Source organism: Phocoena sinus, chromosome 12 (assembly GCF_008692025.1).
Source record: "Phocoena sinus isolate mPhoSin1 chromosome 12, mPhoSin1.pri, whole genome shotgun sequence".
NCBI classification, from domain to species: domain Eukaryota; kingdom Metazoa; phylum Chordata; class Mammalia; order Artiodactyla; family Phocoenidae; genus Phocoena; species Phocoena sinus.
Window position 1 is genome coordinate 1,007,004 of NC_045774.1, and position 24,935 is coordinate 1,031,938.

The 24,935-nt window shown below is 40.6% G+C and overlaps 1 long non-coding RNA gene across 1 annotated transcript; it reads left to right on the top strand.

Annotated features, from left to right (window-relative positions):
• The first annotated feature begins 14,722 nt into the window (after positions 1 to 14,722).
• On the top strand, positions 14,723 to 22,622 carry LOC116763205. Its single transcript, XR_004352446.1, has 3 exons — positions 14,723 to 15,182; positions 18,129 to 18,266; positions 19,301 to 22,622. It is a non-coding gene; the product is annotated as an uncharacterized LOC116763205 (long non-coding RNA).
• Positions 22,623 to 24,935: the final 2,313 nt, after the last annotated feature.

Here is a 24,935-nt window from a genome sequence, read left to right on the forward strand (position 1 = left end):
CACGCTCTGTGTTATCACCCACCAACCTCACAGAGTCTGGGGTTAGTAACGCTGTACAGACAGGACAATTCGAAATACCTTCCTTCCTGCTCAGAATCCAGAACATTAAGCATAAAGCAGATGGTTGAAAGCATTGCTACTCCCACAGTTGGTCAATGTTATTACGGAAAATACTTAATGTTAGGTTATATTCTTATTCACGTTTCTTATTGATATTTTAATGTATATCATATGCTGATAATCCTTGATAATGGAAGTAACAAAGAATCAAAGAAAAATTTGTCCAGAGGAAGCACTCCTGATCTATGAAAATATTCACAAGTGGTGGATGCGAGATGGCATTGTTGAATCTTCATAGGTGGTCAGAGAGCCGTGCAAGCTTCCTGGGCACAGAGGCTATGTCCTGCAGTCACGGCAGCAGGAGGATAAAGTTCCGCAAAGAATATTAGACTCTTCAAGATCAAGGTGAGTGAGTTCAACCAAGCTGCTAGCAAAGTGGAGATGGTGGAATGGACTGGAACCTGGAAGAGGGCCAAAGGAAACAATAATTTGTTTGTCCTGATAATTATCCCCAGCTCACCCCAACTTTCTAGGGGAAAAAAAGGAAAAAGAAGAAAAAGAAAAAGGCAGAGAAGCAAGGACTGAAAAACAATTTGCACAGTTTTGCTTATTGTCATGGAGCTTGGGACTGAGGGCCCAATACGGCCAAATCACACCTCCTTCTGGATCAATCACACACAGTAAAGGTAGACCAGTCCCTCTACTGTGCATCACGGTAGGTGAGGAAGAACTGAGGTTGGCCTAAGCAGAGGGGAGCTCATGCCTATTAAAGAACACTGTGGTTCTAGTTCAACATGATGTTTGGTGAAGTATGATCACTTCCTCATCGTATCCAACAGACAGAGAAAAGACCTCACATCCTTTGGAAACAAGCAAGCCAATTAAAACAATGAGACTATTTCATATTCCAGTGCCCTTCCACATACAATGTCCCACACGTCATAAAAAATCATAAGACGTACAAAGTAATATGAGGCTTACAAACAAGAGAAAATAAGTAACACAATGGTTTGCTGGGTCCAGAAATGGAGCTAGCAAACAGGACTTTAAAGAGCCATGGTAAGGGGCTTCCCTGGTGGCGCAGTGGTTGAGAGTCCGCCTGCCGATGCAGGGGACACGGGTTCGTGCCCCGGTCCGGGAGGATCCCACATGCCGTGGAGTGGCTAGGCCCGTGAACCATGGCCGCTGAGCCTGCACTTCAGGAGCCTGTGCTCCGCAACGGGAGAGGCCACAACAGTGAGAGGCCTGCGTACCGCAAAAAAAAGAAAAAAAAAAAAACATGGTAAGGGTGTGGAGAAAAGGGAACCCTCTTGCACTGTTGGTGGGAATGTAAATTGGTGCAGCCACTATAGAAAACAGCATGGAGGTTCCTTAAAAAACTGAAAATAGAACTACCCTATGATTCTGCAATCCCACTCCTAGGCGTATATCTGGAAGAAAACATTAATTCAAGAAGATACATGCACCCCAATGTTCATAGCAGCACTATTTACAATAGCCAGGACAGGGAAGCAACCTAAATGTCCATTGACAGAGGAATGGATACAGAAGATGTGGTACATATATACACTGGAATGCTACCCAGCCATAAAAAAGAATGAAATAATACCACCTGCAGTAACATGGATGGACTTAGATATTGTCATACTGAGTGAAGTAAGTCAGACAGAGAAAGACAAATATCATATGATATCACTTATATGTGGAATCTAAAAAAATGGAACAAATGAACTTATTTATAAAACAGAAGCAGACTCACAGATGTAGAAAACAAACTTATGGTTACCAAAGGGGAAAGATGGGGGGGCGGATAAATTAAGACGTTGGGATTAACACATACACTCTACTGTATATAAAATATATAATCAGCAAGGACCTACTGTAGAGCACAGGGACCTATACTCAATATCGTATAATAACTTATAATGGAAGAGAATGTAAAAAAAGAATATATATACATATATATGTATAATGGAATCACTTTACTCTATACTTGAAACTAACACAACATTGTAAATCAACTGTATTTCAATAAAAATGTTTAAAAAACATTATAAATCAAGGATTTATAGGGAAGAAGGAAAGAAAGAGTGAACAGATGGGAGGAGAGAGCAGAGAAAGGCAGGTTAGGAAATGGGACCAAACAGAAATTCTAAATCACAAAGTTACAATATCTGAAGTAAAAACATACACTGTGTAGGCTTAACAACAGAATGGAAAATGCTGAATAAGGATGCATAAATTCGAAAAGAGACCTGGATAGAAACGATCTAGACTGAAGCTCAGAAAAAATCCAGATTGATAAAAGCTGACCCAGGGGCCATATGAAGAGGTTTCACATCCATGGTCGGGACATCAGTAAAGGAGGCAGGGACAGGAGCAGACAGGCACTTGGAGGAAGAGAGGGCAAAAATGTCCCAAATTTGGTGAAACAAACCCTAGTGGAATATATACAAAGAAATCCACACCTATGCACATCATAACTGTGAGAGATACACAAAAGGAAATCCTAAAAATAGCCAGAGAAACAATCACTTACACCTAAGGGACCAATGGTGACAGTGACAATGTAAGAATCTCTCTAACATGTTGAAAGAAAGGGGGAAAAGTCAGCTAACTTGTAATCTATTACCAGCAAATTATCCTTCAAAAATGAAGGGGGAAAATGTCTGTTAAGAGGGTCTATTACCAAAGAAATTATTCCTCAAGAATAAAGGGACAGAAATAATTTTCAAATAATACAAGCTGAGAGGATATTCTGCCAGTAAATTTGTACTATAAGAAATTATAAAGTTATTTCTTCAGGCAGAAGAGGAATTATAACAGCTGGAAACCTGGATCTTTAGAAAGAAGTCCCGAACTGGTAAACGTATGCATACATATAAAAGACTATTTTTTCTTTTTCTTAATTTTTAAAAAGTAAATCAACTTTAAGATAAAAACTACAACATAGAATGGAGGGGTTTATTTCATATGTGCTGTTAAAATGTACGGAAACTGGGGTAAACATCTTATGCTTTCCAAATTAAAAGGACCAAGACTCATAGTCATGAGGCGAATCCTATAAAATAACTTCCTTTGATTATAATTCTCTTTAATATTTTTACACTTTACATCTCCATTAATAATTTTTCTGTGTCTCTTTCTAAAAGAGTAACATGAATGTTATAGAGAACATGGGTGCATGGAAATGAGTATTTCTAAATACCTGGAATATTTCTAAATACCTGGAATTATTAATTAAAAATGCAGAAAACTCTGTCTGGACTGAGTCCGTGGAGCTCACAGGTAATAAATAGCTCCAAGGGATGAAGGTTCACTTGGCAAGACACCCCACAAGGAGAGTCTACAGCCCGCCCCGCTTGTCATCGCGGATTCTCAGAAAGGAGAGCTGAGTGCGTGGGTACGGGGCTGAGTGGACCTCTTAACTTGGGGTGGAGTTTTCTATTTTGTCCCTTTTATGCACTGGGATCCGAAACTGTATTCCCACTTTCCCGATAGGTAAATATTTTTCTTTCTGGGTCCTAAGGAGTTGACATAACCAAGTGTTGAGGCTGAATTACATCTAAGCATGGTTGTTCTTGTCTTAATTTAATGTGGTGTCTACGCTGCAGACCGTGCTGCGTTAGTGGGTATTTTTGAGGCTTCTCTGGCATTTTGTCAATACTTTGGGGAGGGATTAGGGAAGAGAGAGCACTATGGACTGAATGTTTGTGTCCCCCAAGTTCATATGTTGAAGTTCTAATCCCCAACAAGAAGATATTTGGAAGCGGGGCCTCTGGGAAGTGATGATGGTTGGATGAGGCCATGAGGGTGGGACCCCCGTGATGGGATTTCTGACTTACCAGAAGAGAATGTGAGCACGGCCACTGCAAACCAGGAGGAGTGTTCTCAGCAGACACCACAGCTGCTGGTGCAGACCTGGGGTGTCCAGCCTCCAGAATGATGAGAAATACATGTCTGTTTAAGCCACGCAACTGATATTTCGCTATAGCAGCCCAAACAGACTAGGACAAAAAGCTAGACCACTCTTCTATGTTTGACTCACTTAAAATGACTCATTTACCATTTCTAACGTGCAAAGTAATTTGTGCTCATTCTAGGATTTGAAAAATGTATAGAAAAAATCAAAAACACCTTCATGCTATCACACTGGTAAAATTCTCAACAATGTATTGGGGTTACAAGTATGAATATTAATATGTATGTGTGTATATATACATACACAATTATATCACACTGCATATAGAGTTAATATATGTTTTATGTAAAGTATATCATCAATATTTACCATTTAATTAATTTTATTCAAAATACAATTTATATGTGGATATATGATTATTTTATTCTTCCTCATTCTTGGACATTTTCTTACTTTTCCCCATTCTGACCATATTATTTAATATAGTCATGAACACTGTGATATTTAAAATACTAAATCTGTCACATTTATTTTACTTACAATTTTAATATTTATTTTATATTGTTGCATATGTATAGCATGTACACGTACAGTTTTTAAAATAAAATAGGAGTCTCTATATACACACTACACAGCTTAATATACAGGATGTTTTCAGTACTTATGAGACCTACTGCTCATCTCTCTGAACACATCCACTTTCCTCCAATCTCTCCTCCACCCAAGTAACAGTTATCCTAATTTTTACATTAATCATTCCTTCTTTTTAAATGATTTTGCTGCATATATATTCTTCCTAAATAATTGACTGTTCAGCTTTCCTGTGTTTTGAATAATGAATAAATGGATATATACAGTATATATTCTTCTAGAATTTGTTTTTTACTCATTTGGTTTTGATAGTCATCTAAGATGATAAGTGTACCTACAGATTAGAACCTTTCACTGATGTTTAATGTTCCTTTTTGTGACTATTCTTTCTTGATATATTATCTGTTGAGGGTACTGAGGGTGTTCCACTTTTTTGCCCTTGTTGACACAGCTGCTGTACACATTCCTGTAGTGCCTTCCTGGGAACAAGAACAAGAATTCTTCTCAGGTCATGAGATTATTTTCTGAACTGGAGGCTGATCCATTAATAGATCATTAGATCAACGTAAGTGATGGTGAAATATCCTTTTTGTAAAAGAATAAATAAATTTATTACAAGAGAGGAAATGGGAAGACAGAGAAGGGGATGAGAGGGGAGGGAAAATAAAAAAGAAAAATATCAGATGGCATCACATAAAATAAGAGAAAAAGGTGTTTTGTGATCTTCCATATTGGATATCTGTGTCCCAGCTTATGATACTAAGTGTATTTCTAACTGTGCCTTATATTAAAAAGTGGGGCTTCCCTGGTGGCGCAGTGGTTGAGAGTCCGCCTGCCGATGCAGGGGACGTGGGTTCGTGTCCCGGTCTGGGAGGATCCCATGTGCCACGGAGCGGCTGGGCCCGTGAGCCATGGCTGCTGAGCCTGCGTGTCCGGAGCCTGTGCTCCGCAACGGGAGAGGCCACAGCAGTGAGAGGCCCGCGTACCGCAAAAAAAAAAAAAAAAAAAAAAGAAGTGTTTGAAAGGTGCAACTTGATAGCATGTGTTTTGCAGTGAGACCTCAGGCATCACCAGGACGTGTTGGATTTTGTTGCACAAGTCGTATCGCTGTGTAGCTATGTCACCTTCGCCAGGAGGAGGTGGGGGGAGCTGACCTTGGATCCTCAACCACCACTTCAAAGTCACGACAGTGAAGCAGGTGACAACAATGACTGTCTTTCACTGGCTTCCATTTGTTTGCCAGTAGGAGTTCATCTCCCCAGTTCTTGGTTTCTTCATCTGCAATAAGCACACTCACCATATCGCGATCCCTAAAATCTCCCATGAAATGTCTTGATTATAAATACTTTATAAAGAATCTTCTCGGTTATTCTCATAGGGAAGAGCAAAATGTGAGTTGCTGAAGAGGAGGCACTGCTGTCCACGGCATGACCTGCAGCTCTGGGGGTGACACCTGGTGCGGAGAAGGAGCTCAAGTCCAGGACTTCTCATTGGTCAATGTTCAGTATACGAATATGAGGTCCTGCCCTGGTGATGACGGTGGTCCCTGGTGAGCCCATTCTTATCCTGATCTGACTAAGTGATAAAAGTGTATAAAACATGCCAGTGGTGGAGTCATGGCTGGAGGTGCCATGCCTAACTCAGCATCAACACCTTGGGGTTTCTCGTTACCATTTGAAGAGTTTGGGGGACTCATAATATACAGATTCTGTGCCAGATGCCAGGTTGCTTTGGATTTCACCACTAAAATTTGGTCTGGATGTAGAAGAGTGGCCAAATTCAGAAACTCATTTACAAGTGCACTTTTCAAAAGCATCTTGACTTGGGGAGCAGGAGACTGGTACCCAATCAGCACCAGCGTTCAGCGAGATCAAGTTGGATGTATTCTGGTGTCGGTCCTGAATGAGCAGGACATCTCCCTCCTGTCACAATCCACCCTCCTCGGGCTTGGGTTTCTGCGGAGACTAGTCTGCTCTTGGATCTCAACCAAGAGCATGACCCCCAATGCACATGCATTCAAAATGATCCACTCAAATAGATTTTAAAAGTACAAAGTCATCCAATTCTTTTTAAAAACTCAATGGTCTCAGCTGCCTAGTTGAAAATATGCTTTATTTGTGTCAAACTAGTGTTTATTATGCATTCTCCTGTGTCCTTGTAAAGGCACCACCAACTTGAACCAAGAGAAGTCCCACAAGTGGGGGTGGAAGACTTGCTGAGAGCTAAACCCCCTTGGAGACATGCGCTGGCGGGGCTCCATTCTCCAGTGCCTGCTTTCATCCAGATGGCAGTTTTTCCTCAATGTAATCCAACATGACACGTCCAATTCCCTTTCTCAACCCCTGAGCTTTTCCAGGGGGAAAATGTGATTCTGCCCTACTTTTAGCAAATTAATGTTCCTGTGCTTTTGCTTTGCTAGTGCATTTGAAAACATATGGACACTTTTGGCCAAAAAGAAGCCATTTCTGATTCATTTGGCTAAAGTGTGAATTTTTCCGAATACAGTAAAAACCCTGTTATGAAATGCTTTCTTCTATCTTAGAATCCATTAGACCATGAAGCAACCTTTTTCCTTGGATGCACAGTAAGGCATGAGGTTTATTCCTGAGCCCAACTTCTGACCTGTTCTTTGGAGAGGAGCCCTCCACCTGCCCCACTGCCCGGAGGGAATCACTGACATTTCCCAAGAGGGTCCTGCTCTGTCCCCACTGTGAGGTAAACTGAGGAGCTCCCCAAACGAAAGCACATAGGAGACAGTGCTCAGGAGCTGGATAGAGAAGTCTGTTTAAGCTGTTTAAGAAATGTGGAGGGATGCTAGGAACGTGTAGGAAGAAGAGGCAAGATGAGACTCCAGGCAGAGTCATCCTGAGTCAGACTGGATGGTGTTTATGGGAGAGAAAAGTAGGGACTTCCTGGGAGAGAAGTAGTAAGGAACCGAGTGACAGTTGGTGATGGCCACCAAACAGGGACTTCACGTTCTGTGTCTGCTGAAGCTGGGCAGGCCCCCATGGAATCCAGGGAGAGTGGGATCTCTAAAATGTTAAATTTCCAAAGTGCATCAAAAGTGAAGCAAGGCACGTTAACCTTAAAAGGAACTTACAGAGAGTGGAACCATGATACGGATCAGACTCAGATTGAAATTGTAGGCCTGTCCATGGACAGGTGAATGGATAAAGAAGATGTGGTGCATATATACAATGGAATATTACTCAGCCATCAAAAAGAATGAAATCATGCCATTTGCAGCAACGTGGATGGACCTAGAGATGATCCTACTGAGTGACGTAAGTCAGACAGAGAAAGACAAATTTCACAGGATATCACTTATATGTGGAATCTAAAAGAATGATACAAATGAGCTAATTTACAAAACAGAAACAGACTCACAGATGTAGAAAATAAGCTTATGGTTACCAAAAGGGAAATGTGGGGGAGGGATAAATTAGGAGTCTGGGATTAACATATACACACTACCATATATAAAACAGTTAAACAACAAGGACCTACTATATAGCACAAGGAACTATATTCAACACTCTGCAATAACCTATAACAGGAAAAGAATCTGAAAAGGAATAGATGTACGAATATGTACAGCTAAATCACTTTGCCGCACACCTGAAACTAACACAACATTGAAAATCAACTAGACTCCAACATAAAATAAAAATTTTTTTAAATGTAGGCCTGTCAACAGTGCAGGTCAGCTAAGGTCTTCATACCTACCTCGTTACCTCATCCTGGACCCTTTATGCCTCTACATCTGGGTAATTCTAATCAACTTCTCCAATCTCCCTCACCCCTGATTATAGAGACAGTTTCTCTGATGGAATTCTGAGAAATAAAGGGCAGCAGACAAACCAAATTTGTGTGGAAACTGAGAGAACACAACTCCCTTTGCGTTAAAAGCAGATGGAGACAGACCCTCCAAAGACAAGAGGCCCTGGGAAATCAGACACCAGCTGTCAACTGGTTGAGATTTGTGGGAACTTCCTTTGCAGCTAGAGGCAGAATGATTGGAATTAGGCTCTGTGGCTCTAAGCCAGGCTCCCAGGGCCCTACTGCCCCAGGACGACGTGTCTGTGTTGGCACCTGAGACATATCAGGGTAACTGCCTGAGCAGCTACCCAGTTCTGTGTGTGACCGGTCATGGCCAAGTCCCTCCCTGGTGGGAATGGTCAGTTACCAGAGAGAAGGAACATGCTTGGGGTCAGAACAGGTTACCAGCTTGTCCCTGACTTTCTGTCCTGTCGGGTGCTGCCCTCTGGAGGCTGGCACGGTGACCCCCATGTCCCCAAGATCGATCTTCTCTTCCCCTCCCAGCCCCAGGGCCAGGTTGTCCACGTTGGACTGAACCTTCCCCAGAGGGACTGTGCTTCTCAACCCCAGGTTCTACCAATGAGCACAAATCCTAACACGTCTGTTGCGAAGTCAAGGTGCCCTGGTGCCAGCTGGATACCACCCGGGTGTCCCACATTTCACAACAAAGCATCCTCTGTAGATGGGGCCATCTTCCAGGCATCCCAGGGCCAGGAGTTTATGCTGAGTCTGTCTCTGGTCACCGCCACTCAGTGGTGGGCTGGTCCTCTGTTTGGCTGCTCTGGGTGACACACACCATCCGGCTTCTCAAAGGAAAAGACCAGCGGGCAGGCCAAGCTCTCGAATGCACATCCAGCCTGGGACGTAGAGCTGGGAGCGTCGGATGCCCAGGGACTGGTGACCCTGTGTCCTCTGTTGTGAGCGGGAGCCGTGACAGCCAGAGAGGATGGTCAGATGCACAGGGCATCCTGGACGGGGCAGCCAGTGGGGTGCCAGCGCCCAGGTGGGCAGAGGAGGGCACCCCTGAGGGCCTGGCTGGATGGGTGGGTGAGGCGGGTGACGAGCACATCCAGGTGTCCACATGTAGAGACAGCTCAACACCTAATGTCAGGACCACCACAGGGTATGGACAGAGGCCCAAAGAGGGTCCAGCTAGTCTGACATGAAGGAGGTAAAGCCATATGAGGAGGGCTCGCCTCCCTGTGGCCCCACTGTCCCTGAGGCCGCGGATGCAGCTCCTTCAGCGACTTTGGCTCCAGAGCCCGACCTCACTGAGGGAAGTCTCATCTGAATTATGGTGTCTCACACCTGAGACTAACATGATATTCTAAGTCAATGATGCCGCAATAAAAAGGAGGACATTTGTCACCTTGATCTTGGCTTCTCAACACTGCCCTTCAAGAAGAAAAGTCTGGGCTTCCTGGCGAGAAGGTGGATTCAAGGTGAGGAAGGGAAGCGGTGAGATGAGTCTGCATCATCTCGAGGGGCCATAAAGGCAGGCAGGGGACCAGAGGGGATTGAAGAGCCGGGAGATGGGCCCAGGGCCCAGCTTAGGCCAGGACACCACCTCTAGCCAATTAAAAAGAGAGTCACAAAGTATGTGTGTCTAAAGCTCATAAAAGAGAGAAGTAAAACCAGTGACTCACTGGGGTAATTAGCAAACATTTCTTGGGCACATGGCAAAAAGTCAGTTTGCAGCCTGGGTCAGCTCCCAAAGCTTCTGCCTGCAGGGACGGTCCCGCCAGGGCCTGGACGTGTGACCCAGGCCGAGCCCCCAGCCTGGGTGGAGCCGTGAAGCTGGGGTTCATGGATGAAAAGGTGGCGGGGGGCAGAGGGCAGAGTGCAGGGAGAAGATGGCTGCACAGAGACTCCAGGACTCAGAGGTTCAGCCTGGACTCTCTGGCCATTAGTGAGAGCCGACATCCACAGCCGGGAGGAGACTGCCCGAAAGATTCCAGGAACAATCTTTCAGATCAGCCAATGCTGGGGATAGGTCTGTCCCCAACAGTCAGAGTGCCTGTCCTTGTACATCCCAGGAGCCTTGGGGGGTGAGGGGTTCACCTCACCGAGAGGGCAAAATAGCTCTGGATCAAAGCCCCCTGGATGCCCTCCTCCAGCAAATGTTAAAAGCAAGACCCAAAAAGACCCAGCTGTTTCCGGAGGAGAGCTCAGTAACCCTGTTTTATTGCAAGAATATTTGAAGCACAAAGAATATTGTGGGTTTTTTTTTTTTAATATTTACAAGTAAAATTTATGGTAATATACAAAGGAAGAGTAAAGTTCAAAGTCCTCATACTGTACCTGAAATGGTGTATCAACTAAAGGTGGGCTGCGATAAGTTAAAAGATATATGATATAAACCCCAAACAACCATAGAATGACACAACAAAGAGCTAAAAATGAAAAAGTAACCAAAGAGCAAATGTGACACAGAAAAAATAAAGGGTATGATGGTAGATTTAAGCCCGAGCCTGTAAAAAGTCACAGTGAATTGTAAAAAGTCACAGTGAATTGCAAAAAGTCACATTAAATTAAGTTAAATGATTTAAACACACCAGTTAAAATATAGAGTTTGTCAGATTAGATAAATTTAAAGAGCTAGGTCATCTATCTGCTGCCTACAAGAAACCCACTTTAAGCATAATGACACAAAAAATTAAAAATATTTATGCCATGTTGACATTAGTCAAAAGAAGCCTGGGGGGCTTCCCTGGTGGCACAGTGGTTGAAAGTCCGCCTGCCGATGCAGGGGACACAGGTTCGTGCCCCGGTCCGGAGGGATCCCACATGCCACGGAGCGGCTGGGCCCGTGAGCCATGGCCACTGGGCCTGTGTGTCCGGAGCCTGTGCTCTGCAACGGGAGAGGCCACGACAGTGAGAGGCCCGCGTACAGCAAAAAAAAAAGCCTGGAGCAGCTGTGTTAATATCACAAGGAGATTTCCGGGCATAGTCCGTTCAGGGGCAGAAAGCAGGTGTCCCAATAATAAAGTTGTCAATTTAACAACACGATGTAAAAGTCCCAAATGTTTAGGTGTCTAATAACAGAGCTTCCAAATATAGTAAGAAGGACTTGGACAGAAAGGGAAAATGGGCCCACAACATAGTCAAAACCCACTTCAATACTCATCTGTAATTGAGAGAATAAGCCAACAAGAAATCAGCCACGGTAGAGAAGACGGCCAGCTCGTCATAACAGACCTTCATAAAACTCACCTCCCAACAAGGGCACACATTCTATCCACTTTCCAAGGAATATTTACCAAGACTGACCATGCTCTGAGCAATAAGACAAATCTCAATAAATCTGAGAAGATTTAAATCATACAAGTTTATTCTCTGAAGGAAAAAGTATTTATATTAACTGAGTTATTAATAGCAGAAAATTAACACCAGAAAGATACCTAGAAAAATCCCCAAATAGTTGAAAATGAGTAAACGTGTTTCTGAATAACCTGTATGCCAGAGAATAAGTCAAGAAGGAAAACAGGAAATGTTTTCAACTGAATGACAGCACATCATACACAAATCTGCCGGAAGCAGTGATAGATTGGGGTATTTAGATTGAGAGCACTAGGTACTTCCATTAGAATAAAAGAAAAATCTAAACTAATGACCTCAGCTTCCAGCTTTAGAATCTAAAAACAGGAGGGTCAACAGAACAATAAGCTGAAGAAGGCACATATCAAAGATCAGAGTGGAAATCAGTGACATAGAAAACAGAAAAGTAATAGAAAACTGAATGAAACAAAAAGTTGATTCATTAAGAATTTCAATAAAACTGATAATCCTCCAGCTAGGCTGAACAGGAATGACATTGGGATGACCGATACTGGGAATGCCAGAGGTAAAGCACAATGGATTCTACAGATATTAAACATATAACAAGAGACTATTAGGGCTTCCCTGGTGGTGCAGTGGTTGAGAGTCCGCCTGCCGATGCAGAGGACACAGGTTCGTGCCCCTGGTCCGGGAAGATCCCACATGCCGTGGAGCGGCTGTGCCCGTGAGCCATGGCCGCTGAGCCTGCGCATCCGGAGCCTGTGCTCTGCAACGGGAGGGAAAGGCCACAACGGTGAGAGGCCCACGTACCGCCAAAAAAAAAAAAAAAAAAAAGAGACTATTATAACCAACTTTATGCGAATAAATTCAACAAATCAATGAAATTAAAAAAAAAAAACTCATGAAAGAGCCGTATTACCACAGCTTACTCAGTAAGAAATAGATAACCTATCACAGAAATTAAATTTGTATTTAAAAACCTTCCTACAAAGACAATTTCAGGCCCAGGTGGCCTTACTGATGAATTCTACCAAACATTTAGGAAACAATATCAACTCTATACACATGCTTCCTGAAACTTAAGAGGAGGCAATACCCCACCCCCCCATTCATTCACTGAGGCCAGAGTTGCTTTGATACCAAGACCATTACAATAAAAGAACTTACAGACCAACACTCTTCATCTGAATAAATGCAAGATGCCTGGATACAATTTTAACAATATAAAAAGAACAATGTTATCATGATAAAGTGAAGTTTAGCCCAGGAATACAAGGCTGTTTTAACGTGAGTCAATGTAATTCACCTTAGTAAGAAAATAAAATAAGATAAAATTAAATTAAACTAAACTTTAAAAATAAAATAAAATAATATATATGATTATCTCAATAGATGCAGAGAAAGCATTTGAAAATATTTAACATTCATTCTAATAAACACTCTCAAAAAACTGGGAGTAGAAGAGGACTTTCTCTACTTGATAAAGGACATCTACATAAAACCTGACATAATGCTTATGATGAAAGACTGAACACTTTCCCTGAGGTTCAGAAAAATGGCAAGGACATCTACTCATATCACTTTTATTCAACAGTGGACTGAAAGTTCTAACTCGTAGATTAAGGTAAGAAAAGAAATAAATGGCATCCAGACTGGAAAGGAAAAAGCAAAATTGTCTTTATTTGCAGATGAGATATTATCTATGTAGAAAATCCTATGGAATCCACAAAAATGTTACTATAATAAATGAGCATAAAGAGATTGAAGGATACAAGATAAATATATAAAAATAGTTATAATCTATATATCAGCAACAGACAATCAGAAACTGAAATTGAACATACAGTGTAATTTAGAATAGCACCATCAGTGTAAGATACTTAGCGATAAATCTGTAAACAGATATACAGGACGTGTGCACTTAAAATTGTAAAAAACGTGGCTGAGAGAAATTAGAGAACAAATAAATGAAAAGTCATAACATGTTCATGGTGCTGAAGACTCAACAGTGTTAAATTCTTCCCAAATTAATCTACAGAATCAATGCAATTTTGATCAAAATCCCACGAGGCTTTTATTTATTTATTTTTTAGAAACTGAAAACCTTATTTTAAAGTTTGGGAATGAAAAGTATCTAAATTGGCCAAAAAACATTAAAGGAGAAGAACACAACTGGAAGATTCACATGATTTTTTTTTCACGTCTTTATTGGAGTATAAATGCTTTACAATGATGTGTTAGTTTCTGTTGTATAACAAAGTTAGCCAGTTATACATATACGTATGTTCCCATATCTCGTCACATGATTTAATTTAAAGTTTACTATGAAGGTACAGTAAACAAAACTGTGATGCTGACATGGTTTATACACGTAGAATTACAGTCCAGAAATAGAGCCACATATTTATGACCCACTGAGTCTCAAGAAGGATGCAAAGACAATTCAGTGGAGGGAAAAAATAGCCTTTCAACAAATGGTGCTGGAACAATTGGATATCTTATGCAAAAATTAATTTCTATCCATGTCTCATACTATGTTAAAAAAATACTCAAAATAGATCATAGACTTAATGTAGAATATAAATTCTAGTAGAAATCATTGGAGAAAATCTTTGTGACCTTGAGTTGGACATAGATATTTAAAGTTGGACAGCAAATGTGTGATCCATAAAAGAAGAGAAATTGATAATCTGGGCTCGTCAAAATGAAGAGCAAAAGCTTGTCAAAAGCCACCACCATTGAGAGGGTGAAAACACTAGCCACAGACTGGGAGGAAACATCCACAAATCACACATCTGAGAAAAGGCTCATATTTTAAATGTGTAAGGACTCCCCAGACTCAGTAATAAGAAAACAAACAACCAATTGGAAAATGGCCAAAAGACTTGAACAGACATATCACCAACGGAGATATTTGGATGGAAAATAAACAGATGAAAGAAGCCCAATGTCATTAGCCATTAAGGAAATGCAAACTCCAACCCCAGGGAGGAGCTATCCCATCCCTGTCGGCACACATGAAGATGACTAACCAGGACTGGCCTTCGGCATGACAGTCAGGGCCCAGCTAAAGACTGAGAATGGGGCATTTCCTGTTAAATATCAACGAACCCGAGACCCCAAGCCTCTCCATAAAGCCTCAAGGATGTGAAGAGAAGGACCCCCTTCTCTGCTGTGTCCCCTGCACTCCTGGTGATGGCTTCCTTTTATTTGAGGTAATAAAACATCCATTTTTCATTTTCAAAATAACTTCTCAGCTACAAGCCCCAAAGCATCACATTGTAACAACCTGGAGTGAGGAAGCTGCCAAATTGAGGGATTTTAAAAGCCTTGAAACCATTGGTGTCTGGGAGGTGCAGAGACAAAGGAGGCCACTCCATTAACAGCCACAGAGGACGGCTGGCCTTTGCACCAGCAGCCTCGTGAAACAGGAGAGACACCATCGTGCTCTACAGCTCAGCTGAATGACGCAGAGACCACGTGCGCACACCGTTTCTCTCAGAGGCTGCAGGTAAGTTATTTAACAATCTCCTTCTCTTAAACTGTCTTTCTCTCAAAGAAAAGAATCCCCGGGATCTACTTCCAGTGGCATTTATGGAGGACCTACAGCAAGCCAGGCCTGGGACTGGGAATTTACCACATTAATTAATCATTGTAACAAGCTGGGAAGTTCTAAATTTTTGCCTGAATTTCATAAATGAGGAGTCTGAGGGTCAGAGGGCTACAGTAATTTATCCAAGATTCCAGAGTGAATCCAAGATAAAACCAGTACTTTCTGACATGTCAGGACTCTCTCCACGTGCCTTGGGTTCTATATTTAGACTGAGTGGAAAGAGGTCTGGGAAATGCATTAGCCCATCTGGAGGTGAATTTGATACTTTCTCATTTGTCTCAGGGAGTAAGGTGAATGGAATGAGAAGTGGGGCTTCAGGGGAGGGGAGGGAAACCAGAAAGCTCTTGGCCTCAGCCCCTTCCCCTCTCTTTCCTTTTTCTCCCAGTCCCTTTCTGGAAAGTTTGTTTCTCTCCCAATAAAACTGGAATTCATCACTGTGCATGTATTTAAATATTTTAGTTTGTCTCCTAAAATAAAACTTGGTTCCCACGTATGTACTTAATGGGTGTCATCATGTGTCCTCTTCAGAACACTCTGTGGACAGAGTTTCTACTCTATTGTGCGTGGTCAGGAATTGATTTTCCTAATAAATGCTTCAAAATTTTTTTCCATCATGAAATGTAGTATAAATCAGTGTCTCCTCATCTAATTTTATTTCCCCTTGGGCAAGGAATTTTCACTTCTAACAGTTGAGCTTTTCAAAGAAATTTTCTAATGGACAGATTCTTTTCAAATGTGTATTACTTTTTCTGATAATAGTAACTTGAAACTTTTCCTAAAAAGTATTTCAAAAGTTTCACGAACTCAAGGAAACACTTAGGGAAAAGGCAGAGCTTTGAAAAAAATTTAAAAAAAAATCATTCCAATTAAGAGAAATGAAGTTGATACAGGAGACAACTTGGGTGAAACTTGAGGATGTTTTAAGCGAGAGAAGCCAGATACAAAAGACCATATATTGTACGATTACATTTATATGAAATGTGGCTGCTGAGGGCTGGGGGGATGGATGTGGGAGGGGACAGAGAGTATCAGCTTCTTTTAGAATAAAAAAAATGTCCCAAAGTTATATTATGGTTATGGTTGCACAAACTGAGAATATACTAAAAATATTCATTTGTATGGTATGTACATTGTATCTCGATATTACTATTAAAATATTCAGTTACAGAAAAGATCAGTCCATGTAACTTCAGGAGTTTTGGATTGACTGGAATTTCATGAATGAAATCTAATAAGTAAGATCTATTTAATGAATTTTCACGGATATTTGGGTTTTATGAGTTTGAGTTAATTTTCTGATGTTTTCCCCATTTTTATCAAATCTTCAATAGGTATTAATTCTAGTTCTTAAACTTAATGTGTGACCTTGAGCAAGTTAAGTAACCTTTCAAAGTCTTATATTCTTCACCCCTCCCCCATCACACACATATGCCAATGTACACACACTCACTACCAATACATACATCCTTCTGGGAAAGACTTTTCAGAAAGATAGAAAAGAGAAAAATACTGTCTTTACATACAACTCCACAATGAATGTATGAGGCAAGTACACACATGTATGCTATGAAAACTAGCCAATACAAGGAAACAACAAAAATGTATGTTGTAGCTTCTTAAGAATTTTCAGGCCTTAAGGTTTCTCCAGGGATGTTCAGAGCACCCAGAGCCCCACACTGATTCTCCGCGGTAAAGGTAGGATCTTGGAAGAGCCAGAACACTAATAGAAGAAAGAGAAATAAAGGGAGAGCCAACCCATGCCACGAAAATCACCCAAATTAATGTCTTTGCGAGAATTACGTGTTGATTATCAACTCCACACAAGCCCACAGGTTTGTTGAGTAAGAAAAGCTAAGTCTATTAGATTTACTAATAAATAAGGAGAAATATCACTTGGCAGAGTCTTAGTTTACTATGTCAGAAGTGGAAGGAAAGTGTAGGTTTGAGTGATTGGGATTGGGTAGTTAATGATGAGATAATTTAGGGTTGGTGACACAAGGAAGCAAGTTTTGAGGTGAGTCATCACACTTGCTGTTTGACAAATGAACTTTTTGCTCAGATTAGCAATGTACTGTCCTGATAGAGAGAATTTTGCTTGTATTATTGAATTGCTTCTCTTGATAAACTGGTTTACAGAAATTCCTTGAAGCAATCTTAAAGTTGCATCTAAAATGTCACCTCATGATTGAGCACAGTTACCTGGGAAACCAACTGATTTGTTACAAGACACTGGTACCAAAAGAGTCTGGATGGCACCCAGAGGAAGTGAGGAAAAACCTAAGAGTTGTTTTGATGGTGTGAATCCGTTAAATTATGAGAATATTAAAATGAGAAATTAGACTCAAAACAAGAGTGATTAGGGATGAAAACGTCATACCACAGAGAGGAAGGAATATCATAGGCAAAATAGTTGAGAGAGACAAGTGTCTGTTAACAGTACAGAAGCTTACACACACAAAAAGTAATGAAAACTCTCAGGAAAATAGAGAATAAAAGTATACACACTGAAGCATGGCCATCTCTAGGTCCAGCCATCTGGAAAATATTTAGTGGCTCTTGGCTGGAAACTACTCACTTTTCTCAATTCTGTTCTTCATCTGAAGGCCTTGGGATAAGTTGTCTTCACCCCAGAATCATCTGTCCTGGTCCATTGCTGACAACTTTTGCTGTAAAATTTCCTGATGGGAAGTGTGGACCAGGTGATTCAGGGTAAAACCTTATGGCTTTTCACCTGGGAGACCTAACTCCAGGGACCTCTACTCTGGAGCTGAATTGTAGTCATAAGCAATGGATATGGTCCCTTCCAACATGATTCCAAGGCCTGTCCTTTTCTTTTATTCTTAGGAAAGACAAAATCTCCAGGTTCCAGGTCCAGTAGAAGCTTCTTTGGAGCCCAAAGAGAAAAGGCAGCCTCTACCCATCAGCTACGAAACTGAGTACAATGCATGAATCTTTTGAAGTAACTTCCTTTATCTGCCTGAAGTAAGGAAAAGTTGAAAATTGGGGGAATAAACACCTCATGTTAGTGAAACTCGTGTCAGGGTGTATGGCTGCTAGAAGGTGTGAACTCATGGTCACGAGTGTGAACGGCCGTCACGGAGGAACCTTAGGAGTTCCAGACATTGTGGGTGGTGTGAGCTCTACAGCACCATTGGCCGCCTCTGTCCAGGGAAGGTGATAACGTGTCTGTGTAAGTGGCAGTTCTCACCCAGAGCTCTCTGTGACAATCCTGGCAACAATGGGGAGATTGATTTGTTTTCTCCATCGGGAACCTACATAATTGCATTTATTTATATATTTTCTTTTTCTACTGTCCAGGCCACAGGCAAGTAAAAGTTCCAATTAGTTCTGAGAAAAACCAAACAATGACCAGGACACAGTCAAAACTCATCAGACAGCATAATTATATGGAACCCTGAGGCTTAGGCTCCTGAACGTGTTTCCCATCTTTCAGTTTCACTAGCAATAAACACTTGATCAATAGAGATGTTTTGGCATTGTATTCAGCACATTTCTCACCCATATTGACTGAGTCAAGCGGCCAATCTATCTTTGCTATAATAGGTGATTTCATGAAAAAAAAAAAGTTGCCAAGGTTTTATTTGAGGAACTCTGGCTCCACCCAGTGGCTGGCCTGACAGCCCCTCAAATTGTCCTGTCGTTTGCGAACAGATTCTTCTCCATATCTTCTCTTCTAATCTGGGGTCAAGCTGTTGAGTTCTGTTATCATTTGTAATGCAGTTACATTCATTTGTCTCCGTCTGCATTCTGTCTTGGGAGCCCCTTAAATCCTGGTTGATTGTTTTTTCTACTTTGCATACAATACATTTTACTTTGGCTTCTCTATGCCTGTTGACATTTCTCTGGAATTTGACAAATACATAGAATCATATGTAACCATACAGAATTCCATCCCTCTAATCATTTGACTGTGTGGCTTGTTTGTACTGAATCCCTTTCCAAGCCCCGAGAAACCACTGATTTTCCTTCCATCCCTATATTTTTACCTTTTCCAGGATGTCATATAAGTGGAAAACTATAATATGTAGCTTTGGGGGTCTGGCTTCTTTCACTCACCAAGATGGAGCTGGAACTCATCCGTGACCCTTGTGAATCGTCTGCTCGCTCCTTTTCACTGCTGAGTTGTGTTCCTCTGGGAAAATAGACCACGGTTCTTTCATCGATTCTCCTTTAAAGGACAACTTAGCTGTCTCCAGCTTGAGGTGTTATAAGCCACTTTTTGTGGAAACATAAGTTTTCCATTCACTTAGGTAAAAATCCGGAAGACGGCTTTCTGGACCATATGGTAAGTATATGTTTATCATTATGGGAAACAACCAGCTGACGTCTAAGGTGGCTCTACTATTCTTGCATTGCTGCCAGCAAAGAAGGAGCGTCCTTGTGGTTCCACATCCATACTGGCACTTGGTATTGTCACTGTAAAAAAACAAAGTAATTTTAGTGATACTTATTGTTGAGAGAGAGAGAACTCTGGATACAAATCCTTTATTAGATATGTAATTTGTAAATAGTTTCTCCAAATCTGTGGCTTGTTTTTTTGGTTATATTTACAGTGTCTTTTGCAAAGCAAAAGTTTTTAATGTTGACTGAGTCAAATTTAACAAATGTTTCTTTTATGAGTCGTGCTTTTGGTATTGTATCTATAAACTCACCACCCAAACTAAAGTCATACAGATTTTCCTTGAAGCTTTCCTCTAGAAGTTTAATAGGTTTTCATTTTGCATTTAGGTCTATAACTCATTATGAATTAGTGTTCATATATGGGCCAAGGTATGGATAAATTTTTTTTTTTTTTGGCATATGAATATCCAAGTGTTCCCACGACATTAATTGAAAAGACTATCTTTCTCGACTGAAATGCCTTTGCAACTTGGCCAAAAGTCACTTGCCTATGTATGTGTGAGTCTACTCCTGGACTCTTTCCTGTTCCATAGACTTATTTGTCCATCACAATGCCAATACCACACTGTATTGATTACTGTAGCTAAATAGTAAGTCTTGAAATTGGGTCATAGGAGTTGTACAAATTTGATCCTTTACTTGTTTGTTTTTTCCCCAGAACTGCTGTTGTTATTTGTAGTTCCTTTGCTTCCTATGTGAGGTTTAGCTTCAGTATGGTACCTACAGAGCAGACTTGCTGGAATTTGACTGAGATTGCACTGATCAACCTGGTGGGAATTGGAAGAACCAACATCTTTAAAATACTGAATTTTCCTATCCACAAAACAGTATATTTCTCCATTTACTGAGATCATTTTTACTTCTTTCATCAGTGTTGTATAGTTTTCAGCATACAGATGCTTCACTTATTTTGTTATATTCATATCTAAGTATTCCATTTGTTTCAGTGCTATTGTAAACAGAATTTTTAAAATTCAAATTCTAAATGTTCATCATGTACATAGAAATATATTTAAATTTTTCTATAAGTTGTTTAACTTATAGGTGTAGATATGTTTGTAATAGTACTGGCTTTAGATGTTTCTTATAATCTAACACAAGCATTTAATACTCTAAATTTCCCTCTAACCACTGCTTTACCTACATTCTGCAAATGTTGATATGTTGTATTTTCTTTTAGCTGAAATACTTTAAATTTAGTGTGAGACTTCTCTTTTGACCCACAGGTTATACAGAAGTGTGCTCTTTACTTTCCATATATTCAAGTGTTTCCCAAATATATTATTTTTTATTTCCCAATTAATTTTGCTGTGTTCTGAGAATATGCTTTTTTGTGTTTTCTATTATTTTACCATTTTTATGTCCTAGAATATCATCTATCTTGGTGAACATTTCAACTTGAGAAAAATGTATGTCCTAGAATATCATCTATCTTGGTGAACATTTCAACTTGAGAAAAATGTATGTTGCTGCCGTTATGTGGAATTATCATAAATATAAATAAGGTCAAGTTGTTTAATAGTATATATTAAAAGAACACAGGATGAAAGATTAATGAGCTACTCTTTGGTAAAATTTTCCTAAAGAGGACATAAACAAACATAAATTATACAGACAGAAAACAATCACAACTGTGAACTTTTATCCTTCAAAAGACATCATTAATGATTACATCAGACTGAGAGAAAATATTTGCAAAACAAATATCTGGCAGAAAGCTTTTGTTTGGAGTATACAAATAGCTTACAACGCAATGGTAACAAAACAAATAATCCGATTCAAAGCATGGGCAAAGATTTTAAGGGGCACTTCAATAACAGCAAAAAGATTCACAACTGGCGAAGATGCAAATGAAAAGATCCCCAACAGAATTTGTCATTAGAAAAAAGCAGATTAAATCCACAGAGAGAAACCCTTACTCATCAGCCTGAATGCCTAATGTTTAAAGGTGTGACCATATCAAGTGCTGGCAAGGATGGATAGGAACTTGAACCCTTATACATTCCTAGAAGAAGAGTAAAACCATTTTGGAAAACTTTTAGGCAAATTCATAAAATATTAAAACTACACCTGTCATGTGACCCAGTCATTTTACTGCTAGAATTAATACACTTGAAACACAAACTTTTGCAGATAAATGCTCAAAGCACCTATTATTTGTAACAACCAACACTTGGAAATAATCTAAACATCCATCAACAAGTGATGGACAAGCAAACTGTGCTGGTGCTCGGGAAACAGAGCCCAACCCAGCTATGGAAAGGAACACGCATCTGGTCCATGCCCTGGATGAAGGAATCCAACGTGTCATGTGGAGTAAAGGAAGCAAAGTAAGAAAGAGTATATGCCATACGACTCCATCTGCATGAGGCTGTTGAAGCTGGAAGCTGTTCTACAGCGACAGCAATCCCATCAACAGCTGCCTGGAACAGAGATCCTGGGAGGTGGCCTCCGGAACACGAGGACTTCAGGGCCAGCTGGACATCTTGAGGATAGCGATATCCTCGTGGGTGAACACATGTATCAACACTTATCGAAGCAGCACTTTGAATATGTGCAACGTATTGTACAAAATTTTACCTCATTAAAGCTGTAGGGACATAAGATGAAATAAAGACATTTGAGTCAAACAAAAGCTGAAAAATGTCCTGTCATGAAACTACTTTAGGAAGAAATAGTAAAGGAAATTCTGCGAGTTGGGAAAAAACCCCACAAAATGATCCTAGAGGTAAGCACAGATATTCGGGAAGAAGTGAAGAATGCCAAAAAGTGTAAATGTAAACAAGTATTAACTGTTTAAAACAACTATAATAATGTAGTGTGAGTTTTATAAGGTTTGTATAAGTAAAATCTTATAAGAGCAGTAAATTCAGTTAACTCTTGGAAACGTCTTGCATTTTCAAGGAAATATTAAAAGCATTCATTTAAAAACTAATTACTCAAGAATGCATATTGTACTCTCTAGGGTAATTGCTAAAATAATATTAACTAAAAATAATAAAAGCGAAAAATCAATTGATGAAATAATTGCTTTATCTGAAATAAAACAAGAAAGATGGAACAAAGAAAAACAGATGAGAGGAGCAAAATCATATTGTAAAATGGTAGACTTAAACACAATTATATCAGTAGCAATATTAAATATGAAAACTGAACAATCCAATTAAAATGCAAAGATTCTCTGTATCCAAATAAAGAAAAAAAACAAGTACCCAAAAATATGTAGTTTGCAGGAGGCTCATTTTAAATAAAAGGATGCAGAGAGATTGAAAATGAATGGATGTAAAGTGGGAGCCATAAAAACATTCTCCAAGAGGCAGCTGGTGTAGCTGCATCAGTGTGAGAGTGTTGATCTTAATAAATGCAAGATAATATTAAATATTACTAAAGATAAAGGGGACATTTCATAACGAAAGCAGGAAGATAGAGAACTCATAATTCCATGTGCACCTAAATAAGACGGTTAAACAAGGATAAGAGAAAAATGTGACATTACTAAATGGAGAAAGGAACTATCCACAAGCATAGCTGAAGATTTTAATGAATCTCCATCAGAGGCTGACAGAATGAACAGATCACAAAAAAAGTGTGAAAATAGATTTAAAGGACATAATTGAATTTTCTTAATTGACACGTATAGAACAATAGACCCAGCATTGCAGTATAAACTCTTTTTCTCAGATGATCAAGAAACATTTATTAAAACTGGCAGGGCCATAAAGCATGTCTCAACAGATTAAAAATAAATAAACAAGTAAATAAAATTATACAAAGTATGTTTTCCTGCACAAAGCAATCTCACTATAACCCAACAACAGAAAGATAACTAAAATAATTGCACATCACACTTCTATACGATTTAGGAGTAAAAGAAGTATAATGGAAATTAGAAAATATTTTTAATTGAAAGATAAAAAAATATGGCATATCAAAACTTGTGGGATGCAGGTAAGAAGTGTTCAGAGAAAATGTTATAGCTTTTAGTGCATATATTTAACAGGAAGAAAAAATTGCAATAAAAAAGCTAAGCTTCGGGCTTCCCTGGTGGCGCAATGGTTGAGAGTCTGCCTGCCGATGCAGGGGACACGGGTTCATGCCCCAGTCCGGGAAGATCCCACATGCCGCGGAGCGGCTGGGCCCGTGAGCCATGGCCGCTGAGCCTGCGCGTCCGGAGCCTGTGCTCTGCAACGGGAGAGGCCACAACAGTGAGAGGCCCACGTACAGCAAAAAAAAAAAAAAAAAAAAAAAGAAAAAAAAAAAAGAAAAGCTAAGCTTCCACCCCTAGAAGCTAGAAAAAGCATGGCAAATTAAACCCAAAGACAGAAGGAAGCAAATTATAAGCTAAGATGAGAAATTAAGAATCTTTTGCATGAGCAGATATGAGTCTGATTTTCCAAAGTCAAATTGTTTCTAGTTGAAGATCAACCAAACTGCTTGTTCATTCACAGGCTTGTATGTTCCAAGTACTGGTTAAGCTCTGCACAGAATACAAAGTGCCCAGTCAGCTGGAGAGTTAAAATGAGCCATTAACAATTCAAGAGAAGCACAGGAGAATAACAGTTTCAGGGATAAAATCTGAAGGCTCACAATAAACCCAGGAGCCATGCTGCATGTCCTCTGACATTCCAGAGCGGATCCGTGTGATGAAGGGCAGGGCTGGGGGGCAGGTGGTTGGGCCCAGCATCCTCTGTGCTGAGAGCAGGTGGCCTCCTGGGCTCCCAGGTGTGCACAGGTGTGACACCTCTACTCCACTCCGCAAGCTGGCTCCCTGTCACTTTCATCTGGCCTTCCGGCCACCGCTGCCTCCATGCCGGGTGGGGAAGATAAACATCACTGTTGCCACTTTAAAGAGGAAGAATCACAGATGGAGACAGGTGTGGTGAATGGTGGTCAGAAGTCTGGGTCAGGACTTAGGGTGCATTTCCTGACCTGTCCTTCTCGTCACAGAGGCCACCACAGGGATAAGCACTTAGGGTTCAGAAGAGGTCAGGAGGCCATGCGCCAGAGAGCATTTACAGGGGATGGTGGAGGATGTGGGCTGGGGCCGGACTGGGCAGTGGAGGGGGTCTCGAGGAAGCGGGTATGGGGCAGCACCGCCCAGAAGCCGCTCATATAGATGCACGCAGGACAGAAACCCGGGCAGTGGTTCCTTTGTCACATCTGACGTCCCAAGACATGCACAAAAATTGTTTTTGCTTTTGTTTATAAAACTTACTAATTAGGTAAAAC